Below are 20,949 nucleotides of genomic sequence, written 5' to 3'. Positions count from 1 at the left end.
AATAAGTTTTCTATTGATATATGGTTTGTTAGGATAGGGCAATATCTGGCCGAGATACATCTATTTGAAAATCTGGAATCTGAGGGTGCAAAAAAATCAAAAGACTGAGAAAATCACCTTTAAAGTTCTCCAAATTAAGTTCTTAACATGCATATTACTAATCAAAAATTGCATTTTGATATATTTATAGTAGGAATTTTACAAAAAATCTTCTTGGAACATGATCTTTACTTAATTTCCTAATGATTTTTGGCATAAAAGAAAAATCAATAATTTTGACCCATACAATGTATTTTTGGCTATTGCTACAAATATACCCCAGCGACTTAAGACTGGTTTTGTGGTCCAGGGTCACAAATTTTAAAACGCATAGTGCTTGCCCTTCTATTATTAGATGGTTCTATAGCTCTAAGAGAAAAAAAACAAGATAGACAATGGGCACTGCAGTGCTACAGCATTCCTAGCACTGCCAAATTAAAAGTCCTACTTCTGAAAAATATACTAAAAATGACACTTATTAGCCAAAAAAAAAAAAGAATAAACTAGCTGGTCTAACTTTGTTTTTGGAATGTGTTACCAATCTAAGCTTCAGAAGGGTGTTACATGCCTTTCATTAAAAAAGAAAAGACCAATCTAAATCTACGACAAAATATTTAATTAACACTCCTTGACTGAAATGATACTGTTATCTCTTTACATTCTGAAATGTAAAACACAAAATAAACGTTGAATGCAAATTGGAAGAAAGGCAGTGATTTTTAAATTTACATGAAGAAAAGTCAATATATTCTTGCATCACAAGTAAGGTAGAGCACCGTGTGGACAGCCCCTTTTAATTAATTACAGGTATGTCCATCGGAAGAAGAGCCAGGAGGCATTATTAGTGTGCACAGGTACGTTCTTTCACCGATTCATTTTAAAAACCAGCTCTGAACTGTGTAACTATGAGCAGAATTTCAACACTGTCATCTAATGAGAATTTATTACTCTCAGGCTATTTCAGGAGATGACTGGAAGAGATTAGGCTGACAGCCCTAGTTTCCTTGAACCAGAATACACTGACACATTCCCGTCATGAAAAACACCAGCATGTCCCTGACATTTTCAAAAAAAAAAGAAAAGAAAAAAAAAAAGAACAAATTTATTTTTTATTTGTTTTGTTTTTTCTTTTTACTGTTTTACATTTAAATGGAAGTGGTGAAAAAAAAAGAAAAAAAGAAAAGAAATATCTCCTCTTAAATTTCATCTGAGTGGGCAACTCAAAAAAGCCTTTTCAATTTATATGCTAATGATCTCTGAATTAAAATTTAATAACAGGGAGATATTGAAAAGCATACTTGAATTATACAAAAAATAAATCCTGAAAGAATAGACTAAAATTAGAAATTCAGGGCAGCACACAGGCCAGCGCTGAGCCCTTAAACACTTGTGATTAAATTTTTGATGGAAATCAAAATTGCAAAACAAGCAGGAGATGAAGAGACTGAACCTGCTCCATCGTCATACTATAAAACTACAGAGAGATTTCTTGTGTTCTGGATCAGGGCAGATACATACACATTTATAGAAAACATCAATTGTTACAGCACAATTTGGTGTGTTGTGCATTTATTACCTTCTCTATTATTCATTGTCATTTTATTATTTATATATGTATTAATTCATATTAGGGTTATTTATCATTTATTATAATATATAAATGCTTCACTTTGAATTATTGCATTCATAATTACATTCCTTGGCTTTTCATTTTGCTGGATGTTCCATTATTTCCCCCGGAGCTTTAATCGTCCGATACTTTCTCATGTCTAGCAGAGATCAGAGGACTGAACATCTGCTGCGGTTAATGCTGGCTGTTATTTCATGAATTTTATCCCACCTTATAACCTGCGCCGTTATTATTTTACTCGCACCCCGACTAAAAATGAGACCCTGCAACCACATACACTACAAATAAGTGCTACATGATTGATTATTGTCATCAAATGCGATTGGAAAGAAGAAAACACCAAAAGCATTGCAGGAATTAAATGGAGAAATGCTACCAAAGCAAAATCCCTCAGCTAAATTTCCTCAACAAAAAAAAAGTGGTGCACATTAGTGCTAAACAATATGTAAAAAAAATGTTTTGGTGATTAAAAAAAAAAAATCACCAAAAACAAAAAAAGAGATAATATTGTCAACAAAAAAAAAAGCATTCTCAATGCACATGATTCACTCAATTTATGTGAGGTTTTATCATCGAGTTATGCCTTTCTGGACAAGTTTTACTTCCTTAATTATACAATTTTGCTTTTTAAACCACTATAATGCATTATGTCTAACCAGATTTGTGGTTTTGATAAATTTATGGTCAGAACAGAAACACTTTGCATGTTTTATTTCTTTTCCATTAATTTTTCCTTAAAATAAACATAAAAAAATATTATTTTTTTTAATTTCTGCATGACTAATGAGTGATATTGTTTGAAATAATGAGTGCTGCTTTGTTCCACCTTTTGGCGCAATTATATTGATAATTTATGGAACTCTTTTATTAAAGAAAATTTTATCATGCTGCTTATAGTTGATATTGTTTTATCACCCAGCCCTAGTCATGCATGTCACAAATCAGGGTATAAAAACAAATTGGTTCATTCTGAGCAAAACTGGCAAGCTATTTTTTTTTTTTTTAGTTTCAGATCTAGATGCCTCCTTTCCAAAAGGTTGTCAGTTAGAACAAATTGTATTCATTCATTTAATTGTCATTTATTTATTCCTTCACTCATTTTTAATTTGCTCAGAAACACAAGCAATTTTAAAATGTATTTGTTTTTATTATTAATGTTATTATAATTTTTGTCAAGTAAAATGCTCCCAATTAGTTGCCAACACTGGAAACTCTGACAATGTTTAAAACTATCAATATTCAGAAACAAAAAAAACAAAAACAAAAAACAAATCTCTGGTAGGTAGGTTCGGGCAGGTACTCTTCAGATGTTGGTAGCCTAAAAATTAATTAACTAGACCAAATAAAAAAGACCATTTTAAAATATAGAAAATCAGATAGGAGTCTAAATGTCAATGAAAAATATTTTCAGTGAACAAATACCAGGAAAGAAATTTTATTTCACTATTATCTGAAGAATTTTTACAACTCAATTTAAGGCAATTTATGACCCTTTTTAAGAGCTGCCCAAGTAAAATGAACAGTATGAGTTGGGTTGGACAATGTACGGTAGCATATTAAACCCTCTGAGCCTCCTCATTTAGGGGTCACACTTGGCTCCCTCGCGGTCAAAAGTGACCGAAGCCTTAAAAAGTAACTTTTTTTTTTCTTCAGGAAAATCAATGAAATACATTTTTGTTCAATAATATTTTGTGATTATTATTTAGAATTTTGAGAAGTTTTTATGAATCTATGCAATATTTATACAGTTTTAATGAACAATTTTTTCCCACTAGAATTATTATTATTATTTTTTTAATTTAATTATGTATTTATTATTTTTCAATAAATACAACATTTCACATTAAAATAGAGTAAAAGCATTTAAAATAATTTAAGTGAAAATTGTGCCATCTAGTGGCATAAAAAAAATAAAAACTTGTGTAATGTCATGTAACCTCCTGTATTTCCCTATATACATACACATTCATTCATTTTAATAGGCTTTGCATTTAGAAATATATGTAGACATTCTAAAAGATTACTTTTGTCAAGGTTTAGATATTTTTTGATTGGATAAATATCAGGTTTTGCATTATTTCTACTATTTCTGTGTGTGTGTGTGTGTGTGTGTGTGTGTGTGTGTGTGTGTGTGTGTGTGTGTGTGTGTGTGTGTGTGTGAGAGCATGTGTGTGAGCATGTGTGTGCGCATGTGTCAGTTCTGTACTTTTGATATTTTAGAGTGTCAGTCCTTGCTTGCTGAACACTTTTTTTTCAGCACAGTGGCTGATTTGTAGCTTTTACCGCCAAAAGATTCTCTGAATTATCGCTTTTTTTCATATTTCCCATTCATTTCCTATGTCGGTCATTTTTGGCCGCGAAGGAGCCAAGTGTGACTTTTTTTTTTTTTTTGACCCTTTAACATATCCGAATCATGCCACTGATTTTTTTTGTGTACTCACATAGCTAATGCAACAAAAGTCACCAAGTGTCATCTCATTCTGAAAAAGCTATGATTTTTAAAATTTCAAAACATAAAATTTTTCGGTCAAAAATGACCTAAGAGGCTCAGAGGGTTAAGCCATAATATTACGTTTTACAGTTTAGATACAGTTTTTCACAAAAAAAAAAAAAAGCGTATCTGAAAATGTAATGGAAAATTTAAGAATTAAATGATTAGTTTGAAACACTCAACTGCAAGTTCTAATCTTTTAGTTCTAGTTCTAATCAAGACGTGCAATCACAAAAACACAAAAAATTGATATTTTATTAATTTATTTAAAGCAGTCAGTGCTGAACAACAGACAAACTCTAATCTTATTTGTAATTTTGTCGATAATCATTTGTTACCTGATTGTTTTTTTTAGAGCACATGCAAGATATTATAGAAATAAGTGATATCACCCAAACCTACTGTACATGCAAAAAGTCTGAAAGAGTATGGGATTTAGCAAGCACCACTAATAATGACAAGGTGAGGAAATGTAGAACAATTATATATCTGCCCAGAACTGGCCACCCTCCAAAGTATCTGGGCAAAAAGACCCACAGTAAAGGAGGCCATCAAGAGGCCTACGGCAACTCCAAAGAGTTACAGTCACCATGAAATAAGCGCGTACACACTCCAGACTAACATATGAGAGCAGCTCTGTAGATGGGACTACGAAAGGACCAATGTAAAGGAGAAACTTTATTTTTTCCAAATAAAGACAAGCTAGCAGTAATTTTACATACAGCACACAGTGAAAATGAATATGATAGCAGCAAACTGAATATAATAGCACAGCAGAGTTTGAAATCAAGGAGTTAAAGTTTGTTTTTGTGTGTCTATACAGTACATACCGGTATATATGCAGTCCACAAATGCGCACATGACAAAGGTTTATGCAATTAAATGTCTATTAGATATTTTAAGAGTTGATCCAATAATGCATATTTGCTGAATGCTGACGATAGATGAGCAAGTATATTAAAGCATTTGCTTTTCTATTACTAATAACAGAAAAGCAGCTGTTATAATACTTTCATATACAGTTTACTTTAACAGCTCTCTAATAAATAAGACAGAACTGTAAAACAGACTGTAAATTATCAAACATGGAAAATGGGAGTCAAAATAAAGGTCCTACGCACCGTCAAAATAAAAGTCTAACACATCGGCCAGAAGAATAATAACTATAAAAGAACAATAAGGAATATGAATATGTGCAGACAACGTACAGTATATGGCATGTTTTAGCACAGATTAAAACATAAAAATGTTTTAATGTAAAGTATTTGGTGGTGTTTGGTGTGTGCAGTGCATGTTCATTACTACAATGCAGCACATGTAGAATCCTGATGTAAATTTACTGAGCCTGTAAAAAATATATATATCGCTGCACCAATCAGAAAATTCATTTTTATTTTTAAGTTAAGCCTACATGCTCCAGCTAAATACACCACACTTTGAAATAGCAGGCATTATATTTAGTGAAATGTTAACACACTATCATTATGTCTTTTTTTAAAGCTTGAAAGTCCTGAAACCAGCTGAACCTGTAATGGGCAAAAACGGCTGAAGAAATTCTTCAAAATATTTTCTTTTGTATTTCTCAGAACTAAGAAAGCTGTGGGAGTTTGGAACCAAATGAGGGATTGAACTATTCATTTAAGATTCTGGAGTTCTTCTAGGTGACTAACCAAATCTGCAACACTGACCATGTTAACTCTTTTTTGCAAAAGGTCAGATTTTCTTGCTTCCACTGAAGCACATAGGATGCTCTTTGGAATATTCACAAATCATGCTGGGATAACATGGATCATCAGTTTTTCACAATGCCACAAAGTCAACTTGAGCGCAAGCTGTCATTTAAAACAAAACCAGGACATATTAAGTAATAATAAATATTCATATTATATACACAATATAAATTGCATATCCTGACAACATGCCACAATAGTATTAACACTTAATTATTGATCACAGAATTAAAACTACAACTTGCTATTGTGAGTTTTAGGGATTTCTAATCGACGATACGATTTTTAAAAATCCTGGTTTGCATTTTGCCTGCGTTGATTAACCTGTCTTTGTTGTAGTGCGTAATGTACATTAGCTCTATTGTTTATAATAAAGCATGCATTTCAACAGTTTTGTGCAATAAACCCATATGATTTCTTCCGTTTGGTTTTTCATTTGAACTAATTGTTATTGCATCAGTGCTATTATATATGTATTTTAAGTCATTTTAAAGGCTATTGTTCACTTACATCTACATTTTTATAACCACAAAAATTAATAATTATAATTATAAGGCCCTATGAAATCCATTTTAATTTTATATACTCTGTTTTAATGGTTATTTATTTATTTTGTTTTAATAAAAAAGCCTGTCTAATTAATTGAGTTTTACAGTTTTATTTTTACCTAATTCTTTTCCATTACTTTTCTGGATTGCATTTTAGTGGTTTCATTAAAATGTAATAATCAAAAACATCTGCAATTAATTGATCTTATTAAAATAAAATGTCAAGTAAAATTGTTGACTTTTTTGTGAGAAATTAGTCGTTTAGATTAATCGATAAATTAGTCAATAGATTAATCAATATAAAAATAGTTGTTAGTGGGCAGCCCTCGTGAGTTTTAGTTACTTGTTTGAACAACAAATTAACCATTTAAATTAAGATATATTAAAAAACCTTTCAAGATTTAAGAGCCATTTAATAAAAGACAAAATGGAAAAAAAAAAAAGTAAAATGAAAATAAAATATTGAAATTTAATATAATTTATATATGAAATGCTTAAATACAGTTTTTTTTTTTAATGTAAAATATCATTGTGATTTACTCAACCTCCAACCTTCCAAACTTGTATGCATTCCTTTCCTCTGTCTAACTCAAAATATAATATATAGGAAAAAGGGCGTTTTTTTTTTTCCATCCATACAATGAAACGGTTGTTTTGGACTTTCGTTGCATGAGTAAAAACAGATGAAACAGATTTTGAAGAATATTCAAAAGTAAATCACACAGGTTTGGAACAACGTGAGCTTGAGTAAATGACGGCAATTTTCATTTTTTTATGGATTAATTATCCCTTTAAGAAACTGGACACTAAATTAAGGCAGCACTTCGTCCTGAGGCGAGCTTGGGCTGATTAGAAATTTCCCACGGAGCAGAAGGGCTTGTCTGTATCTGTACTGAGACTCAAGATCATGAAAGCAGGGCCTCATGGTCCTTCAGGCTTCGGGGTTTGGAGCAAAGGTACCTTCTGCAGCACTGCAGAATCTGAATTACCCTTGTACATATCATCACAGAGCTTTAGGACACTGATGGGCCAGTGATAGCAAGCATACAAGCATGATTGAGGAGAGCCTATCAAAATTAAAAATGGCCTTAAAAATAAAAAAATGCATTCTATTTGTATTTTTAAACTGTCACCATTTGCATAGAAAGGATTACAGATTGGTGAAGGAAATAGACCAATGTCCATTTAAAAATAAAATAATGATGCTGCCCTTTTTTAAAGTAATTTCTTCCTGTAATTTGGCTTCAAATATCAAGTGAAAATTTGTTATTTTGACCCCTTTCTACAAAATGGTGGATTACTCAGAAAACGTACAACCATGATGTTAAATTATTTGGGTTTCATCACTTTTCATATTTGTCTTTCTTCAGACAAAAAAATAATGGAATGGCCAAACTATATAATGTATACAGAAATATTCTAACTCATCCAACCAACATTTAATTTCCATATAAAAGCGGGCAAAAAATAAAATGTCAGAATGCCCTTAAACAATCAAAAAACAATTATTCACACAACCCTAATTTGGTACTAATGTCATCTCGGAGTTCTCTGAAGTATGGCGGTTTAGCAGTGAGAGTTTGCTATGAGCAACAAACCGTATGGAGTCAATGGAGCATATTATGAAATCTAGGTTCCCAGAATGATGTAACATTAATAATTACCAGAATCAAAAATAAGGCCCAAATTTACATATCCTACAGTGAAATAAAGGCAGTTGGGCTAAGCATTATCCTACAGAGTCACAATATCACAGAGTCATTTTGTATTCATTGCTTTTGGGGGGAAAAGCAGGACATTAATGGAGTTTCTAAGGGATTTAACAGAAAACACTGCACAGCACAGCAACTGCGTTACTTTATAGTCGTTCCCTCACTTTGTGAAGAATTGCAAGCAGTAGTTCACCAAATATACACACAGTCATCATTTACTCTGTGTTGTTCTTCTGAATTATCAAAGATTGTTTTTTAAATATATTGGTCAAGTTTATTTTTATTTTTTAATCATGAGTTATTCATTTATAAATGTTACACTTTTGAAGAGTCACACTGCATTTAAAGCTGAATTAACTTTACATTGTCACAAAAAGGTCAAATTATCATATTATAATTTTAAGAGACCGAATTGACCTTAACACAGTCATGCATGTCTGCAGTTTTCCTTTCTATGACTACATTTACATTCACAATGTGAAAATGTGATCATCATTTTCCTAAGTTTCCACAAAAGAAATACTGTAACAAATTTGTGGACCAAAGTTTAGCAACCTTGAACCCTGACCTTAAATCTGCATGGCCTTTTTTTGACACTAAATGACAGCATTTTGCACGAAGAAAAATTAGCATGCAAAGATACAAAAAAACTATGCAAATGATGCTTTCAAATCTTAAACTGTTTTCCCCCCTTCTCTTTAATGGTTTGTTTTGTTTCCCCCACATATAATCTGCACCACATGACCAATATATATATATATTGCTGGGGGGATGGGGGGAATCCACCCCCTCTGGTCTATGCATCCCTGCCTCTGTTGAATTATTTTTTATCCCCGGAGGGATTTGAATTCCCGTTTTGAATCAAATGATTCGCCATACACGCTTTGAATTCCCGTTTTGGATCAAATGATTTGCCATACGCGCTTTGAATTCCCGTTTTGAATCAAATGATTCGCCATACACGCTTTGGATTCCCGTTTTGAATCAAATGATTCGCGATACGCACTTTGAATTCCCGTTTTGAATCAAATGATTCGCCATACGTGCTTTGAATTCCCGTTTTGAATCAAATGATTCGCCATACGTGCTTTGAATTCCCGTTTTGAATCAAATGATTCGCGATACGTGCTTTAAATTCCCATTTTGAATCAAATGATTCGCGATACGCACTTTGAATTCCCGTCTTGAATCAAATGATTCGCCATACGTGCTTTGAATTCCCGTTTTGAATCAAATGATTTGCCATATGCGCTTTGGATTCCCGTTTTGAATCAAATGATTCGCCATACGTGCTTTGAATTCCCGTTTTGAATCAAATGATTCGCCATACACGCTTTGAATTCCCGTTTTGAATCAAATGATTCGCCATACACGCTTTGAATTCCCGTTTTGAATCAAATGATTCCCCATACACGCTTTGAATTCCCGTTTTGAATCAAATGATTTGCGATACGCGCTTTGAATCAAATGATTTGCCATATGCGCTTTAAAGTCCCGTTTTGAATCAAATGATTCACGATACAAGCTTTGAATTCCCGTTTTTAAACAAATTATTCAGCAATACGCGCTGTAAAACCCCGTTCTGAATCAAATGATTCGCCAAAAGCGTTTTGAATTGCCATTTTGAATCAAATGATTCAATATACGCACTTTGAAGTCCCGTTCTGAATCTATATATGAATATCTATATTTTATATTTTAACAAAACTTGAAAACTGGATATTTTTGAAAAAATAAAAAATTAGGAATTTAAAAATATAAATCACAAAAGCTGCAGGCAGGAATTCCTTTTTTTATATAAACTGGCACATTTTTAATAAACCTTTTCTTTTTTGTCACATTTCAAGCCTTCTGAAACCATCCAATAGCTTTATGTGAAGAAAAGAAAGAAAATTAAATTTAGAATTCTGTTACTCACTGATAATCTTCCACTCCACCAAAACTATCAAATCTCACCTGCAGTTAGATCAAAAAATGGCAGCGGTTTGAATAGAGAATGAGATCTGAGACTGACAGCAGGAAAAGAAAAATGACTTTAATTAAACACAGCTATTATACGGTTTCAGAACACTCTAATATTATAGACAAGTGGTGCAGACGGCATTTACGATACTTCTATGCTATTACTTTTTGCAGCTTCAAAGCTGTAGTCAGCAAGTCGAATGGAAAAGAGGTGAGTGAAGATTCTTTAAAAACTCTTATTTTGGGTTGGACAAAAAAAAGTATTTGATGCAACTATTTCCATATTTAGATGAACTATTCCTTAAAGTAAAACGGAAAGACCACCCGGCGTTGGTTCGCAGGGTTTGAAATGTCCTCAGTAAAAACAGGTTTACCTTGTGGTGCAGAGCTCGCAGGAGTCAACTGCTCTCTTCTATTTCTTCTCCTTCCTAGTCTGCTTTTCTTGAATTCAGCCAAACAAGAGTACAATCTGAAAACAAAAGGGTCAATGGGTTAAAAATTAGCCACTTGTTCCAAGTTACATCTACTGACATTGAAATGCAGTGGAAAATTACAGACCCCGAACGCCTCGCATGGAAAATCCCTAAATTTATTGCACAAAAGGGGGAAAGGCAGGCTTCTGAAAATTTCCATGAAAATTCTATTCTTAGATTAGTAACAGTTGGAGGGCAGAGTGTGGGTTTTTGTTTAAGGAGCAAATCCTGACCAAAACAGGCCTGATTCCACAACATAGAACGGAATGCTACTTCTGACTAAAGCATTTACAACTCAAATAAAACCGAAGCTTAAAAACAGCATTAGAAATGCAGCATATCTGCTGCTTTGACACCTCCACACTGATGTTGTTTCCTTAAAAAAGCGTCTCTGTGTGGTTTAAGATTAGAAAGAGAAAAAAAATACTGGGATTGGAATTTATGTGGCTTCGAAGTTCTGAGAGCACAATGAAAACATGGGACTTTTTCTCTCTTGTAAACCTAGCGATAAAGTTTTAAGGTTTTGAAAATGTGAAAATAATAATAATAAAGGGAAAACTTATGTGACATTAGCCATATTAACTTGAAGATCTATGCACTGAATGATGGTCCTTTGAATTTAAGGTCAACTAAAGCACACAAGACGCTGGAAATCATTTGTAATAATACAGAAAATCAGATTTTGGGGAATAATTTGGCTGAATTTGGAATTAATTTTGTATTTAATTCTGAAAAGAAGCATTTTCTTCTCTTATGGAGACCACTGAAAAATTATATTTCATTTTTGACATTTTTTTCATGTGCGTTAAATAATACAAATGCTATACTGTCATGTTTTTACAAACCTGCATGACTGCATGGCTTTCTTTTGTGGAACAAAAATGTCTCATTTTTTGGCCATACAATGAATGTCAATGGAGTTCAAAGCTGTCTTTTGTGTCCCACAGAAAAAGAGTAAGTCATACAGGAGTTGCATGAGGATGAGTACATGGCAGAACGGGATGATGAGAAAACGCCAGGTCACAAAAGACGCATTTGTTTCATTTGTGCATTCAGTACAAGTAAAGACGATGTGTGGGAATTCAAAAATAAAGATAATTGATAAAACTATATTTTAACATATAAAAAGATTGTCCATCTAAATAGCAAGTCAAGCTATGATGACAACAACTGGCGATTACGGTCAGCACATTTGTATGTATTGTTATCTGGTAGTTGAAGTACTGAAAAAACAAAAATGTATATTGTCATATCATTGTCAGATGAGATTAAAAACAATAAATTACTTGTCAACAAATTTTAGCCTCTGACAGAAAACAAAAGAGAATAAAACACTGCTGCTGATTACACCTTTTAATGTAAGCAGCGGGGAAAAACTATTTTCTCTTAGCAACAGAAAAAATAACAATACACTTCTGACATACACCCCACTTTCACAAAATATTTCGAAATACTTGAAATATTTGAAATTCAGTCTTGTAACACTGTTCCATGCAATGCAATGCTCAGAGCTGTTTGCAGTTCATTGAAAAGGAAGCTCCAAATATTCTCACTTCCCTCATGTAACTAGCAAAATTATTCAGACATCCAACACGTGTGACCATTACAACATGACTGTTCAGCAGCTTTCCGTTCATGACACAGGAACAAAATGCCATCTATTCTGCACCCACTGTCAGGTCTGACTTATTACAATATTTGCAGTTGAGCAGTGGAAGAAGAAGAAAAAAGAAATCAATATGTGTGTGAAAGGAAAATGCCAGCTAGTAAGAGTGGCTCGTCATTTAAAGATATTTTATTTTCGTATGACACCGAGGAAATTCGCTGTGCTTGAAAACAGCTTGACTGCTAAAAAAAAAAAAATGTAAATATTTAAACGAACACCAAAAAGCATGATGAAGTTTGTCTGAGAGACATAAAGGCAAAAACCTCCACAACAAACGATTCTGTACACAGACTAAACCACAGCGGCAACAATAAGTGTCGAATATAAAAAATACATCCCTGCAAGCAAAATTAATTGTAATTTCTTAATTTTTCGAAATATCTACCGACAGATGGCGCTAATTTCGCTGCAAAAACGAAAACGACATTTACATTCTAATTTCATCGAAAATAACGCCGTCTTTCAGTAATCACACTTTCATTCCTCTCATCTGCATCGAAGTTCAGTTCACGAAGTTGTTAAGCGAACGACCGAACAGTTCGAGCCCACCTTTCTTTCCAGTCGCCAGAGAAGAGTAAAATTCACAGGAAAATTCAGCAAACATGGCTGCTGCGTGTGCTTTTTGTGTTTTCAGATTGTACCCTACCCCGTCTGATTTCAACTCCACAAATTTCCTGCAAAAGCCTCTGCTCGATCCAAACACACAGACAGCACAACAGAACGACCGATGCAACAATTCACTGCAACACAAAGTCGCTGCAAAACTTTATTTCGAAAGCAGCTCCGCAAAAAAAGGAAAAAAAGAAAAAAAAAATCAACAGATCATGCACTGCACGACACATTCAGATCACATTTGAAAGAATTGTGGTGTGATCTTACCGCGCACACAAACATGAGCTCCGGATGATTGCGATCAAAGCGCCCGTTACATTGTATCATTTGTGAATGAGGAAAGACGCGGGTGCTCCACTTTGTTACCTCCCAAAATGATGCGGGTCATGCGGAGAAATTTTCTGGGAATGAAGAAATCCTCCCCTTCGGATCTCAAAATGACGAAACGAGCGGGTCTTTCCGGGGCATTTTTTTTTTCTCTTCTAGAAACAGAGCTCCCAAATTTGATTTCAATGAATTTGTGTCTTCTCTTCCTGATATGTCCACGCCACTGGCGGCCGATGCTTCACTGTTGGTGAGGTATTTTAATGTTGCGGTCTGCCCCACGGACACATTCATCCGCCATCATGCAAGGGCAGGTTCTCAATTTGCAAATGCATTAATTTCACACAATGCCTTTATGTGGCTGATATCACGTCCGCTGGCCCATCTTTTGGCTTAGATAAGAAAAAGAACTCAACTGTAGGTTTCCATGCAATAGCAAATTTACACATACAGAGTTTTTAAAAAATATATATTTATGACCAAACTACTTTTTCATCTGCTTGGATGGGAAAAACTCTTTTGTTAAACCCACAAGTTACTTGTTTGACAGTTTGTTGCCTAAATTTGAAACACATTATTTTAAACTATTTTAGTGTGTTTTGTTGCTATACTATTTTACAGAGGTAAACAAACGTGTTGTGGGAAGTATATACATGTTTTAATTTGCAGAAAATCAAGATGATATCTACAGCGCGTTTTTTTAGACCAAAAACCGTGAAAAATTATCTAGTGAACCTCAAATCAAAGGACTTTTATGTACACTGTGCTGTTTCCTTTTTTTCTATCTTCACTTCTCAAACGGGTCCGGTCTCGTCAGCGCCTCTAGTGGCGAGTCTGCAGTTGAGCTGAAAAAAAAATGTGATTCATGAAATTTGACATGCAAATTACAATTTTCAAAAAGACAAAGAAAAAAGACGTTGGAAGTACCACCATGTTTTTGTGAATCCTCATATTTAGCAGCTTGCCAGCCTAATCCTACAAATCTCATTCTGTTGTGTTCATTCTCATTTTTATACAGAATGAATACCAAAAATGTATTTATTCTTTACCCCTCACCCCAGACTGTTTTTATTTTTGACCCATTAAGTATTTATTGTGTTTAATGGATAAAATAAAGGTCACCATTAAAAAAAACGGATTAATTAATAAAAAAAACATACATACATACATACATACATACATTACAAATATATATATATATATATATATGTGTGTGTGTGTGTGTGTGTGTGTGTGTGTGTGTGTGTGTGTGTGTGTGTGTGTGTGTGTGTGTGTGTGTGTGTTTGAATGTATGGAATACATAGGTATCCGAACGTGTTTTTGTTTTCATTTAAATATATGCAATGTTTTTATAGAAAATTAATCATCAAAACATTTATTAATTAATTTATTCATCCATTCATTCAATCATTCAGCTAAATGAAAATGTGAGCGTTTTGGAAGTAGTGAAGAATCTGAAATGTTTAGTCTTCATTGTACTTAGAAAATTTTAATTTTACAAACAAACAAAAAAATTAATATTTAAAGATTTTCTGGTTAGAAAGAAACAAAAAAGTGATGTTATAAATCTCAAACATCATCTAAACTAAAGTAAAAAGCCACTCTCCACAATATAGTTAAATGGTTAACAGTTAAATAGTTAAATAGTTAACTTGTTAAATGGTTAACTTGTTAAATGTATTATAGGCTATTTAGTGGCTTTTCTGAAAATTACATAACACTTAATGACTAAACAAAAAGCAGAAAATAAAATAAAATTGTAATATCGATAAGTTGTATAAAAAATACAGCATATAAAACTCAATTTACAACATTTCTAAAACATATTTAAAAATATTGTTATATGTATCTTAACTCAAAACATTACAGTTACTACATTTAGAATTTTAGTTATTTTTTATCAGACATTAGATGTATTTACATTGTGACTTTATGCGCAATCTGCTGCATCTGTATTTGTAAAGGTGTGACCTAAATGGCCCATGCAGCCAAACGGCCCATACAGGGAAATGACCAATTCAATTTGAATTTCTAAGGGATTGTTTGCAGGGTCTCTAGTGGGACGTCCTAACAGAAGAGTGTCTATTGTTTGACACATCTCTCTTCATGTAAGTTCTACAAACAGTATTTGGGTTAAAGCTTACATTCTAACAGCACTGTTGATGAAATGCGGGACAATACTACTACTAAATTCATCTCCACAACAGCTTTGGTCAGGCTTGTTGATTTTGTGCATTAGAAGAAATTAAATACATTGGTGAAGCACCTGAAAAGTATTCAGTCAAAAAGAGCAAAATGACATAACAAAAAAAGAAACCATTACAGTAGTTGTAATGGTTTCCACTACAAATTCCATTCCAAACCATCAACGGTTAACCATTACAACAATTACCTAATGGTTTCCAGTAGCAGTGTTGCCAAGTTTGCTGTTTTCCTGTGGAATTGGGCTACTTGGGCTATTTTTTCCGCCACGGTTTGAAGATTTGACATTGCATCATTTATAACTGACTGAATGTGTGTATTGAAATAGTTTACATTCTATCAATGCTACAGTGTGTTAGATTATAAGTTTTGTTAGAGAGGGGCCTGTGTGTGTGTGTGTGTGTGTGTGTGTGTGTGTGTGTGTGTGTGTGTGTGTGTGTGTGCGTGTGTGTGTGTGTGTGTGTGTGTGTGTGTGTGTACCTGGTATTCATCACGTTGTGGGGACCAAATGTCCCCACAAGGATAGGAATACCAGTAGATTTTGACCTTGTGGGGACATTTCTCAGGTCCCCATGAGGAAACAGGCTTATAAATCATGCACAATGAGTTTTTTTGACGAAGTAAAAGTATGCACAATCTCCTGTGAGGGCTAGGTTTAGGTGTAGGGTAGGTGTAGGGCGATAGAAAGTACGGTTTGTACAGTATAAAAACCATTACGCCTATGGAATGTCCTCATAAAACATGTAAACCCAACATGTGTGTGTGTGTGTGTGTGTGTGTGTGTGTGTGTGTGTGTGTGTGTGTGTGTACCTGGTATTCATCACATTATGGGGACCAAATGTCCCCACAAGGATAGTAATACCAGTAAATTTTGACCTTGTGGGGACATTTCTTAGGTCCCCATGAGGAAACAGGCTTATAAATCATGCACAATGAGTTTTTTTGAGGAAGTAAAAGTGTGCACAATCTCCTGTGAGGGCTAGGTTTAGGTGTAGGGTAGGTGTAGGGCCATAGAAAATACGGTTTGTACAGTATAAAAACCATTACGCCTATGGAATGTCCCCATAAAACATGTAAACCCAACATTTTTAATGGACATATGTGACCCTGGACCACAAAATCAATCATAAGGGTACATTTTTTGAATTTGAGGTTTATGCATCATCTGAAAGCTGAATAAATAAGAATTTTAGGATAGGACAATATTTGGCCGAGATACAACTTTTTGAAAATCTGGAATCTGAGGGTTAAAAAAAAGAAAGAAAATTACCTTTAAAGTTATCAGCAAAGCATATTAGTAATCAGAAATAAAGCATTGATATAGTTACAGAAGGAAATGTATGGGGCATGATCTTTACTTAATTTCCTAATGATTTTTGCATAAAAGAAAATCAATAATCAATAAATCGAAAGCAACAATTTACCAGTAGTGAATTTGAAGTTTCCATCGAAACCAATACAATTCCCATTATTAACACTAAAAACAAAACATTCTATGAGGGTTTCTGTTTGTTTCCAGGTTGCTATCCCTATTTTTTTTTTTTATATATATAATTCAATGCAGTTGACTTACAATAGAAATACTTGCACACATAGACTACAATTTCTGTACAAATTTGATAAATACATTTTAAAACTCACTTAACACTCTCAACAGGACTAGGACTTTCGTTGCATTAACTCTTTTTTTCTGGGTGCCTGCAATGTGACTTTGGTCCTGTTGCAGGATGGGTCTTAATGATTTTGCTGATTACATCATGTTTTTATCCTCCAGGAGATTTCTGTACTCAGTTCCATCCATTCATCTGTGAGTTTTCCAGTCTCTTCAACAGAAAAGGCTCCCTTCATGCAGGATGGCCTTCACACCAACACAGGTTTTCCCCAAACATGAATCTTGTAGTCTTCTTCCAGATTGTTCAGTCTTCAGCTTTACACCTCTTCAGTTCACAGCTTTACCACATTTTCTGTTCTCCAAAGTATGAGTAACCAAGAATAGCTTGTAAGACGATATTGTAAAATATTGTGGAAACTTGCTATTTATTCACAATTTTACAGTGGTTAGTCAAAGCCAGTGGCCTATTTCAGTGGTTTTCAACTCTGGTTCTGGTGACCCACTGCTCTGCATATTTGTATGTCTCTTTTATCTGATACAATCGGTTTAACAGTTTTTTTTTTTCCTGGACCAATCAGAAGTGAGCAAACTAACGTATATCTGATGCAATAAAACCACCTCTTTATTTCTCACTCCAAATGAAAGCAATTCACAATAAAAAAGCAATTGTTAGATTTTCCTATATTAGGCTGAGCAGTTGTTTGGGAGAATGCCAATGTAAATTTCTCTTAACCAGCTTAACTGGAAGAATGTATTGAAGGCAGTGTAGCACAGCAGTGATAGTAGTGTCTGCCTTTAAAAAAAATAATCCAAAGTTCTGTCTGTGGGAAAGAACTTTATACATAAAGACAAAGTGGCCACAAACAATACTGTGAGAACCCCACTGGAGACCCCTAAGAAATTGTAATCGAATGGGCCGTTTGAGTCACACCTTCACAGGTACAGTTTCAGTTGACTGCATCTGAAGCACAGTCACAAATGCATTTGACTTAAATACACATAATCTTTTACATATTAGAGACATGTTTGTCTGGCTTATGCTAGTAACTGTTTATTATATTTATTTTGTATGAATCATTTGTTTAAAACCCTAATGCATTGCAAAAACCAATCATATGTTGATGATTAATATTGAACTTTTATTTCATGTAACATTAATAAATATTGAGCTTGAGAAAATATATAAAATAGCTAAGCTTTTCATGAAAGTATGTCATTTACTCATTGAATAAATTCAGTTAATTCACTTGTATTAATATAGTCATATATCGTCTTAAAGTTTCTCAAACTTTGCAGCAACAGTCACAGAGAAGTGAATTGTGATGACTCTTTTGTAAAAAAAAAAAAAGTGAATCTGACATTTTTCATGTGATCTGCTGTTCGCTGCAGATCTCACACTTTTAGTCAATGTTTGTCTGTTGTGAACCCGCTGAACCTGATTTAAACCAGCTTAATGGTTTGGTTTGGTCTCTAAACCCCGATGTATCCAAAATCTCCCTCATATACAATGAAAAAAACAACAAGTAAATGTACGTAATTTTTATTTGGCAAGTTTTTGCACACACTTTTTAAAAGTAAAATTTAAGTATGGAATTAAGTAAAACACACTTAACTAAGTTAAGTAAACTTTGCAGAGGAAATAAGTAAATTTAACTTTTAGTTAGATGAGTAATTTCTACTTAATTATTTTAAGTTTACTCTGCAGTCCTCAAGTACAATTCACTCAGCCACGGTTTGTAAACTTTACTCAAACATTAGGGATGTGCATATCGATCCTAAAGTATCGATATATCGATACTGATGCGAGTATCGAAAGTATCGATACTCAAATTGAAAATATCGATACTAAGGTGTGTTTTATTTACCAGTGATTTTGTTTATTTAACAAAAAGCCAGGAGTACAATGTGCATTGAATTGGATGCATAACCTATGTTAGAGAATAACTGTTCACGATATAACACTTTTCCTACTCATCTGAACGCACGCAAATGATGCAAGACAGAACCAATCAATCACAGAGAGCATTCACTCCCTTTAGACAGTGCATTCAAACAGGGCTGTACGTATTTCCTAAAAGTATCATAAGAAATCATTGATGCTTTTGGGAACGACAGCCCTGAACAATGCTTATCAGAGGACAGAAAATAAAAACCTGTTTGAGCTATTTCTCAATAAACAAACTGAAATTGTAGCTTACATAATTTGCATTTCACAAGCGCAATTACATTTCTTTAAATTAACACTTAAAGTTCATTGATCATGTTTTGTAGTAATATTAATATAAATTATACACTGGCAGAATAAAAATGTTGTATTTTATGTGTGCAACAGCCTGTCACTGGCAGCCCCTTATGAAACCAAGTATTGTAGTTACCACTAAAGTAAACATATTTTAACCACGTGTAGAAAATAAAATTTAATTAGTTGCATATTAAATGTTAAAATGCATTTCAAATATAAAGTGTAAAAGGTTATAAAAAAGGGCATAATTACATATTTTACTCTTATTAATTTAATAAATGTAATAATTTAAAAATTACGTTTAGAAGTATCGTATCGGTATCGATATCGATGATACTGGCCATAAAAATATCGGTATCGTATCGAAAACAAAATAAGCAGTATCGCCCATCCCTATCAAACATCACAGCTGTGAAAAAATGCCATTAAAGCATGTAAGTACGTACATAAGTAGACAGCTGCTTATTGTTTTTAAGGTTATATGTTGACTCAATGTAGTTACTAACCAAATTAACACAGAGAGCTCAATACTCGGCACATGATACACAATGACGGTAACAAACAGTGAATAGTAAGTCTGAGTATGAATGGTTCATTTTGAGTAGAAAATGAAGTTAAGTTACTTAACCTAACAACAAAAGCAACCACAAAACAGTGTAAATACATCTCAAAAACAGCAAAACATTTGACCTAATTAATTATTCATGCCCACAGGATCATGACTTTGATATTTGCTTCAACAATCTTTGTAAAAAATAATATATAATTCGAAATAAAATAGACTTGTAAGTTCAAATTTTAAATTGCTTAAATTGAGTACTAATATTGAATTTACTCTTTTTTTTATTCTTGCCTGAACTAAATTATTTAATGTAGAAATTATTAGTTATTTCTGTGTTATTTACTTCACCACAAAATCATTTTTATCAGTGTAGCGTCATTCACTATTCCCTATTATTCTACTATTAGATCACTTGAAGGATTAAATGAAAACAATGTGAGGCATCTGAAAATGAAAAATGGCATTTGTTATCAATTTTCACAATATATATTACATAATCATAAACACACTGCTTTGTTGCAGAAATAGTTTTACCATTTACTGCACATTTGTTATTCATTTATGAATCATCTTGCACATTCACACAAAACAGCTTACTATTTTCATGCTCCTTTTTATATAAGGTCTAATAACTAAAAATGCATAAAACCAAACCACAAGGTTAGAGGACTTGCCTGCAGAGTTCAGAGACAAATCTGGTTTTTGGTTGTCTGTTTTGGGGTACTGAGTGTAAACTGATGTGGGCAAAGTATATTATGCCTCACACGCAAAGAGCTCACACTTTGGGGGAATTTAGAGTGTGCATATGAAAATGTTCACTGTTTTTTCAGGCAGTGCTGATGTTCCAGTTGTCTACCACTAGGTGTCAATAGGCAGGCTACAGATTTATTAGTCTTGCAATAGTGGTTCATCAGATGAGGCGAGGAAGGCTGATTCTGAATTTGGAAACTCATACTAGCCTAATGGTCTTACTATTCCTGCCATAGCAAGGTATGGTAAAAAATAGTAAGAGTAGTATGCTGCTATGTGGTTTCAAATTCACCATGAGTCTTATGAAAAAAAAAAGTATTAAAAATCAATGTAAAAACTAAAGTGATCACGTTTTCTCATTAAAACACCTTTTGTTTTAATCAGTGCAGAACAT

At 33.4% G+C, this 20,949-nt stretch overlaps 1 protein-coding gene across 1 annotated transcript in view; it reads right to left on the bottom strand.

The window, feature by feature from the left end:
* Window positions 1-13,418, bottom strand: part of znf618 (zinc finger protein 618) — a 44,207-nt gene extending 30,789 nt beyond the window's left edge. Inside the window, exons 1-2 of the mRNA XM_073841092.1 lie at window positions 13,131-13,418; window positions 10,487-10,581 (exon numbers count right to left, since the gene is read on the bottom strand). The gene's annotated coding sequence lies outside the window, so the exon portion shown is untranslated. The remainder of the gene's footprint in view (window positions 1-10,486; window positions 10,582-13,130) is intronic.
* Between the last annotated feature and the right edge of the window lie 7,531 nt (window positions 13,419-20,949).

The sequence above is a fragment of the Garra rufa genome, chromosome 5, assembly GCF_049309525.1.
Source record: "Garra rufa chromosome 5, GarRuf1.0, whole genome shotgun sequence".
NCBI lineage: Eukaryota > Metazoa > Chordata > Actinopteri > Cypriniformes > Cyprinidae > Garra > Garra rufa.
The sequence above is the reverse complement of the archived record's forward strand: the minus strand, read 5'-3'. Positions and strand labels throughout refer to the sequence as shown.